This window comes from Procambarus clarkii, chromosome 39 (assembly GCF_040958095.1).
Source record: "Procambarus clarkii isolate CNS0578487 chromosome 39, FALCON_Pclarkii_2.0, whole genome shotgun sequence".
NCBI lineage: Eukaryota > Metazoa > Arthropoda > Malacostraca > Decapoda > Cambaridae > Procambarus > Procambarus clarkii.
This window is the reverse complement of record NC_091188.1, coordinates 28,677,745-28,686,741: the sequence shown is the minus strand read 5'-3', so window position 1 is coordinate 28,686,741 and position 8,997 is coordinate 28,677,745.

Genomic DNA, 8,997 nt, shown 5'->3' with positions numbered 1-8,997 from the left:
ATGTTCTACTCTGTGAACCCTTTTGTTTAAAAGAAAAAAAATATGTCTCGTTACTATTTCCCGAACATTCAATGATCCTTTGAATAAAAAAAAAAAAATGAACGTAAAATATTGTTTTATCGTTTCTTTACATTCTGCTCCATGTTTTATATCGTCGAAGCCGTGAATGAGAGTGTAAAGTATTAGGAAAATACTCAATGTTTTCTACCGCTTGCTTCGGGCTGGGGCTTGGTAGTGGTGGTGGTTCTCCTGTAGCATGTTTGGTAGGTGTGGTTCACCTGTAGCATGTTTGGTAGTGGTGGTTCTTCTGTAGCATGTTTGGTAGAGGTGGTTCTTCTGTAGCATGTTTAGTAGAGGTGGTTCTTCTGTAGCATGTTTGGTAGTGGTGGTTCTTCAGTAGCATGTTTGGTAGAGGTGGTTCTTCTGTAGCATGTTTGGTAGTGGTAGTTCTTCTGTAGCATGTTTGGTAGAGGTGGTTCTTCTGTAGCATGTTTGGTAGAGGTGGTTCTTCTGTAGCATGTTTGGTAGTGGTGGTTCTCCTGTAGCATGTTTGGTAGTGGTGGTGGTTCTTCTGTAGCATGTTTGGTAGTGGTGGTTCTTCTGTAGCATGTTTGGTAGTGGTGGTTCTCCTGTAGCATGTTTGGTAGTGTTGGTTCTCCTGTAGCATGTTTGGTAGAGATGGTTCACCTGTAGCATGTTTGAAAGAGGTAGTTCTCCTGTAGCATGTTTAATACAGCTGTGGGAGTCTAAAAGAAGCAGTTCTCCTGTATCAAGAAAGGAGACCGTTCAATCTGAAGAAAACAATACCGCTGAAACTCGTTAACAAGACTTAGTAACACATACACACAAATAAAGGACTTTACTTTCCAGAAATCATGAGGTCCACGTTAGCTTACTGGAACACAAGCGAGTATAGATTAATAAATCCCTCCAGCACACACGCTCAAGCGATTGCAACAAAAGCCCCTCTCACTCTCTTGCAAAAACAAAAACACACACAAAAACACAACTATTACACGACAAAAATAATTACAAAAGCACACACACATACACACACAAACAGTGTGTGGGTGTAATAATATATATATATATATATATATATATATATATATATATATATATATATATATATATATATATATATGTATATATGTATATATATATATATAACTGAAAACTCACACCCCAGAAGTGACTCGAACCCATACTCCCAGGAGCAACGCAACTGGTATGTACAAGACGCCTTAATCCACTTGACCATCACGACCGGACAAAATGAGGTGATAGCCGAGGCTATTTGAACCACCCCACCGCCGGCACTCGGATAGTAATCTTGGGCATAGCATTTTACCAAATCACCTCATTCTTTGGGGCACACGTGAGGAACACAAATGCGAACAAGCCTGAATGGTCCCCAGGACAATATGCAACTGAAAACTCACACCCCAGAAGTGACTCGAACCCATACTCCCAGGAGCAACGCAACTGGTATGTACAAGACGCCTTAATATACTTGACCATCACGACAGGACAAAATGAGGTGATAGCCGAGGCTATTTGAACCACCCCACCGCCGGCACTCGGATAGTAATCTTGGGCATAGCATTTTACCAAATCACCTCATTCTTTGGGGCACACGTGAGGAATACAAATGCGAACAAGCATGAATGGTCCCCAGGACAATATGCAACTGAAAACTCACACCCCAGAAGTGACTCGAACCCATACTCCCAGGAGCAACGCAACTGGTATGTACAAGACGCCTTAATCCACTTGACCATCACGACCAGACAAAATGAGGTGATAGCCGAGGCTATTTGAACCACCCCACCGCCAGCACTCGGATAGTAATCTTGGGCATAGCATTTTACCAAATCACCTCATTCTTTGGGGCACACGTGAGGAACACAAATGCAAACAAGCCTGAATGGTCCCCAGGACAATATGCAACTGAAAACTCACACCCCAGAAGTGACTCGAACCTATACTCCCAGGAGCAACGCAACTGGTATGTACAAGACGCCTTAATCCACTTGACCATCACGACCGGACAAAATGAGGTGATAGCCGAGGCTATTTGAACCACCCCATTGCCGGCACTCGGATAGTAATCTTGGGCATAGCATTTTACCAAATCACCTCATTCTTTGGGGCACACGTGAGGAACACAAATGCGAACAAGCCTGAATGGTCCCCAGGACAATATGCAACTGAAAACTCACACCCCAGAAATGACTCGAACTCATACTCCCAGGAGCAACGCAACTGGTATGTACAAGACGCCTTAATCCACTTGACCATCACGACCGGACAAAATGAGGTGATAGCCGAGGCTATTTGAACCACCCCACCGCCGGCACTCGGATAGTAATCTTGGGCATAGCATTTTACCAAATCACCTCATTCTTTGGGGCACACGTGAGGAACACAAATGCGAACAAGCCTGAATGGTCCCCAGGACAATATGCAACTGAAAACTCACACCCCAGAAGTGACTCGAGCCCATACTCCCAGGAGCAACGCAACTGGTATGTACAAGACGCCTTAATCCACTTGACCATCACGACCGGACAAAATGAGGTGATAGCCGAGGCTATTTGAACTACCCCACCGCCGGCACTCGGATAGTAATCTTGGGCATAGCATTTTACCAAATCACCTCATTCTTTGGGGCACACGTGAGGAACACAAATGCGAACAAGCCTGAATGGTCCCCAGGACAATATGCAACTGAAAACTCACACCCCAGAAGTGACTCGAACCCATACTCCCAGGAGCAACGCAACTGGTATGTACAAGACGCCTTAATCCACTTGACCATCACGACCGGACAAAATGAGGTGATAGCCGAGGCTATTTGAACCACCCCACCGCCGGCACTCGGATAGTAATCTTGGGCATAGCATTTTACCAAATCACCTCATTCTTTGGGGCACACGTGAGGAACACAAATGCGAACAAGCCTGAATGGTCCCCAGGACAATATGCAACTGAAAACTCACACCCCACAAGTGACTAGAACCCATACTCCCAGGAGCAACGCAACTGGTATGTACAAGACGCCTTAATCCACTTGACCATCATGACCAGACAAAATGAGGTAATAGCCGAGGCTATTTGAACCACCTCACCGCCGGCACTCAGACAGTAATCTTGGGCATAGCATTTTACCAAATCACCTCATTCTTTGGGGCACACGTGAGGAACACAAATGCGAACAAGCCTGAATGGTCCCCAGGACAATATGCAACTGAAAACTCACACCCCACAAGTGACTCGAACCCATACTCCCAGGAGCAACGCAACTGGTATGTACAAGACGCCTTAATCCACTTGACAATCACGACCGGACAAAATGAGTTGATAGCCGAGGCTATTTGAACCACCCCACCGCCGGCACTTGGATAGTAATCTTGGGCATAGCATTTTACCAAATCACCTCATTCTTTGGGGCACACGTGAGGAACACAAATGCGAACAAGCCTGAATGGTCCCCAGGACAATATGCAACTGAAAACTCACACCCCAGAAGTGACTCGAACCCATACTCCCAGGAGCAAAGCAACTGGTATGTACAAGACGCCTTAATCCACTTGACCATCACGACCGGACAAAATGAGGTGATAGCCGAGGCTATTTGAACCACCCCACCGCCGGCACTCGGATAGTAATCTTGGGCATAGCATTTTACCAAATCACCTCATTCTTTGGGGTACACGTGAGGAACATTTGATAAAATGCTATGCCCAAGATTACTATCCGAGTGCCGGCGGTGGGGTGGTTCAAATAGTCTCGGCTATCACCTCATTTTGTCCGGTCGTGATGGTCAAGTGGATTAAGGCGTCTTGTACATACCAGTTGCGTTGCTCCTGGGAGTATGGGTTCGAGTCACTTCTGGGGTGTGAGTTTTCAGTTGCATATTGTCCTGGGGACCATTCAGGCTTGTTCGCATTTGTGTTCCTCACGTGTGCCCCAAAGAATGAGGTGATTTGGTAAAATGCTATGCCCAAGATTACTATCCGAGTGCTGGCGGTGGGGTGGGTCAAATAGCCTCGGCTATCACCTCATTTTGTCCGGTCGTGATGGTCAAGTGGATTAAGGCGTCTTGTACATACCAGTTGCGTTGCTCCTGGGAGTATGGGTTCGAGTCACTTCTGGGGTGTGAGTTTTCAGTTGCATATTGTCCTGGGGACCATTCAGGCTTGTACGCATATATATATATATATATATATATATATATATATATATATATATATATATATATATATATATATATATATATATATATATATATGTCGTACCTAGTAGCCAGAACGCACTTCTCAGCCTACTATGCAAGGCCCGATTTCCCTAATAAGCCAAGTTTTCATGAATTAATTGTTTTTCGACTACCTAACCTACCTAACCTAACCTAACTTTTTCGGCTACCTAACCCAACCTAACCTATAAAGATAGGTTAGGTTAGGTTAGGTAGGGTTGGTTAGGTTCGGTCATATATCTACGTTAATTTTAACTCCAATAAAAAAAATTGACCTCATACGTAATGAAATGGGTAGCTTTTTCATTTCATAAGAAAAAAATTTAGAGGAAATATATTAATTCAGGGAAACTTGGCTTATTAGGCAAATAGGGCTTTGCATAGTAGGCATAGAAGTGCGTTCTGGCTACTAGGTACGACATATATATATATATATATATATATATATATATATATATATATATATATATATATATATATATATATATATATATATATATATATATATATATAACTGAAAACTCACACCCCAGAAGTGACTCGAACCCATACTCCCAGGAGCCACGCAACTGGTATGTACAAGACGCCTTAATCCACTTGACCATCACGACCGGACATAATGAGGTGATAGCCGAGGCTATTTGAACCACCCCACCGCCGGCACTCGGATAGTAATCTTGGGCATAGCATTTTACCAAATCACCTCATTCTTTGGGGCACACGTGAGGAACACAAATGCGAACAAGCCTGAATGGTCCCCAGGACAATATGCAACTGAAAACTCACACCCCAGAAGTGACTCGAACCCATACTCCCAGGAGCCACGCAAATTGCATATTGTCCTGGGGACCATTCAGGCTTGTTCGCATTTGTGTTCCTCACGTGTGCCCCAAAGAATGAGGTGATTTGGTAAAATGCTATGCCCAAGATTACTATCCGAGTGCCGGCGGTGGGGTGGTTCAAATAGCCTCGGCTATCACCTCATTATGTCCGGTCGTGATGGTCAAGTGGATTAAGGCGTCTTGTACATACCAGTTGCGTGGCTCCTGGGAGTATGGGTTCGAGTCACTTCTGGGGTGTGAGTTTTCAGTTGCATATTGTCCTGGGGACCATTCAGGCTTGTTCGCATATATATATATATATATATATATATATATATATATATATATATATATATATATATATATATATATATATTGTGACGATAATCTCTTTCAAGAGAGATTGAGCCTGCTCTTCCCTCCAAAGAACGTCCCATTAACAGATAATATAGAAGATATATCCAGCAAGTATCTCCAAAACGTTTTGCCCAGAGAGCAAAACGTATCCAGTCCACCGGCGCACCTGCTCGCCTCCGCCACCGTTAACCGGCAAACTGCTTGTCCATCGCCTGCCTGTCACTGGTTGGCTGGTGCCCAGTCGCACCTGCCCCACCACCCTCCACCACGAGTTGATGTCTGGGCTACAGCAACCTAGAGAAGGGAGAATATTTCAGTGCTCCACACAGTTGACACGTCTCATTGGTAGACTAAGCCTTGGCTTACGTATACTAAGGGAGGTGGTAGCTTGAAGCCAATATTCCTGCACTATTATTTACTTTGCTATTATTCACTTGTTTTAACGTAACTTTTCATTTGCCAGTGATTATTCTTATTATTTTGTTTGTTGATTTGTCTGTTACATTTTTATGCTCAATTTTATTCATGTCTTGCTTTTCTAACGTAATTAAAATTTCATTGTTATATTTACTTGTGTTTTGTGTGTCTTCCCATTACCTTACCACAGACGAAAGTTCCAGCTTTTCTCTTTTTTTTTCTTTATGTGACGAGGCCATGCCCCTAGCTTTTGAAACAGCCGAACACCAACGCGTTACCGTCACAATATATATATATATATATATATATATATATATATATATATATATATATATATATATATATATATATATATATATATATATATTTATATTAATCCCACCTTCATGCTCACTATGCGCTGAATCGAGTAGCGAGGCACAGCCCACCTTCTAGGTTAATCCCTAACCCCCGACGGATTAGGGCAGGATTAATGAACCCTAAACGTAAGGCTACCATTGGACATAAATCCACTGAAATAATTACAGTAGTTACATCTACCTGCAAGGCAATTTATCCACCAAATTTATTACGCTGCCAGGAGAGTGTTGGGGGGAGGAGGGTATTAGGGATTTGTTTTTAAAGAAAGTTTTTTGGAGTTTTTTGTTTTTAAAGAAACTTTTTAGATTTTTTTTTAATATTTTTTTTTTGCTTTATGGAGGTGGTTGGTGGAGGGAGTTGGAGGTAGAGGGAGGTGGAGGTGAAGGTGGAGGTGAAGGAGGTACTGGAGGAGGAGCGCGGGGGGGGGGAGGTGAGAAGGTTTAAATAAAAATTTAAAACTGAAGCAGACAAATGTTGGAAGGATAGAGGGAGTGTTAGGGAGGAAGGGAAGGGAAGGAGGGGAGGGAGGGAGAAATTAGAAAGGGGGGGATAAGAAGCAATACCCTTTCCTTTAACTTCACGATAATTACAAAACAACTACACGACAACTACACACCTACACAACAACTACACACCTACACAACAACTACACTCCAACACAATCCCTACACACCTACACAACAACTACACACCTACACAACAACTACACACCTACACAACAACTACACACCTACACAACAACTACACACCTACACAACAACTACACACCTACACAACAACTACACACCTAAGCAACAACTACACACCTACACAACAACTACACACCTACACAACAACTACACACCTACACAACAACTACACACCTACACAACAACTACACACCTAAGCAACAACTACACACCTACACAACAACTACACACCTACACAACAACTACACACCTACACAACAACTACACACCTAAACAACAACTACACTCCTACACAACAACTACACTCCTACACAACAACTACACACCTACACAACAACAACACACCTAAACAACAACTACACTCCTACACAACAACTACACACCTACACAACAACTACACACCTACACAACAACTACACACCAACACAACAACTACACACCTACACAACAACTACACACCTAAACAACAACTACACACCTAAACAACAACTACACACCTACACAACAACTACACACCTACACAACAACTACACACCTACACACCAACTACACTCCTACACAACAACTACACTCCTACACAACAACTACACTCCTACACAACAACTACACTCCTACACAACAACTACACACGTACACACCAACTACACACCTACACGACAACTTCACACCTACACAACAACTACACACACACAACACCTGTTAGAACTACACACTTGCAAAACTAAAACACCTACTGAACTGGACAATTACATAACTACTAGAAATACACAACTACAAAATAACTACACAATAACTATGCAACGCACAATAGCTACACAACAACTCCACAACAATACACACCAACTACACTAAAACTACATCGCAACTCTACAACTTCATAACCTCTGAACAACTACAGACCTCACACAACAGCTACAAGACCCCACAATAACTGCACAACAACTAAAGAACTCCACAACAACTAACTACACAACAAATACGTAACTCTACAACTGCTCAATAGCTACACAACTACACCAAAACTGAACAATTTCATAACAACTACACCAAAACTGAACAATTTCATAACAACTACACCAAAACTGAACAATTTCATAACAACTACACCAAAACTGAACAATTTCATAACAACTACACCAAAACTGAACAATTTCATAACAAATACACCAAAACTGAACAATTTCATAACAACTGCACCAAAACTGAACAATTTCATAACAACTACACCAAAACTGAACAATTTCATAACAACTACACCAAAACTGAACAATTTCATAACAAATACACCAAAACTGAACAATTTCATAACAAATACACCAAAACTGAACAATTTCATAACAACTACACCAAAACTGAACAATTTCATAACAAATACACCAAAACTGAACAATTTCATAACAATTACACAACAATTACAGAACTTCATAACTCTATAGCAACTGCATAGTAACTACAAAACTCCACACAAGCTCCAACATCACTCTACCAATTACACTCCGGCTACCACGTAATGTTTTCGAATTGTAAGTCAGTGTTACATTTCAACTCAGATTCTATAACAAAATACAACACTGGCTTAGAACATACGTGACTTCTAACCTTCTTTAATCCAAGTCATTTATTTATCCCAGGTGTTTAAGCTTACACGTGTATTGAGAATTTCAGTCGATCCAGTTTAGCAGGAAGTGTGTTTGGATGTATAGCGAACACGCTAATGAAACGGAAATAAAAGATGTGATACACATACACAAACACTCACTCACACACACACACACACACACACACACACACACACACACACACACACACACACACACACACACACACACACACACGCATACACACATAAGTATAAAGAATTTGTACACCGGTTGATTGACAGTTGAGTAGCGAGAACAAAAAGTCGAAGCTCAACTACCCCGGAAGCACAACTAGGTTAGTACAACTAGGTGATTGCGCACACTCTGCAATTGACAATATTTCGCAACGTTCTGCATCGTCCTCCGTAGACCTTAGACACGGTCGTCTCAAACGAACAGTCTCTTAATTCCAGGATAATAATTCCGGAGATACAGCTTCCGCATTTCCAAAATAA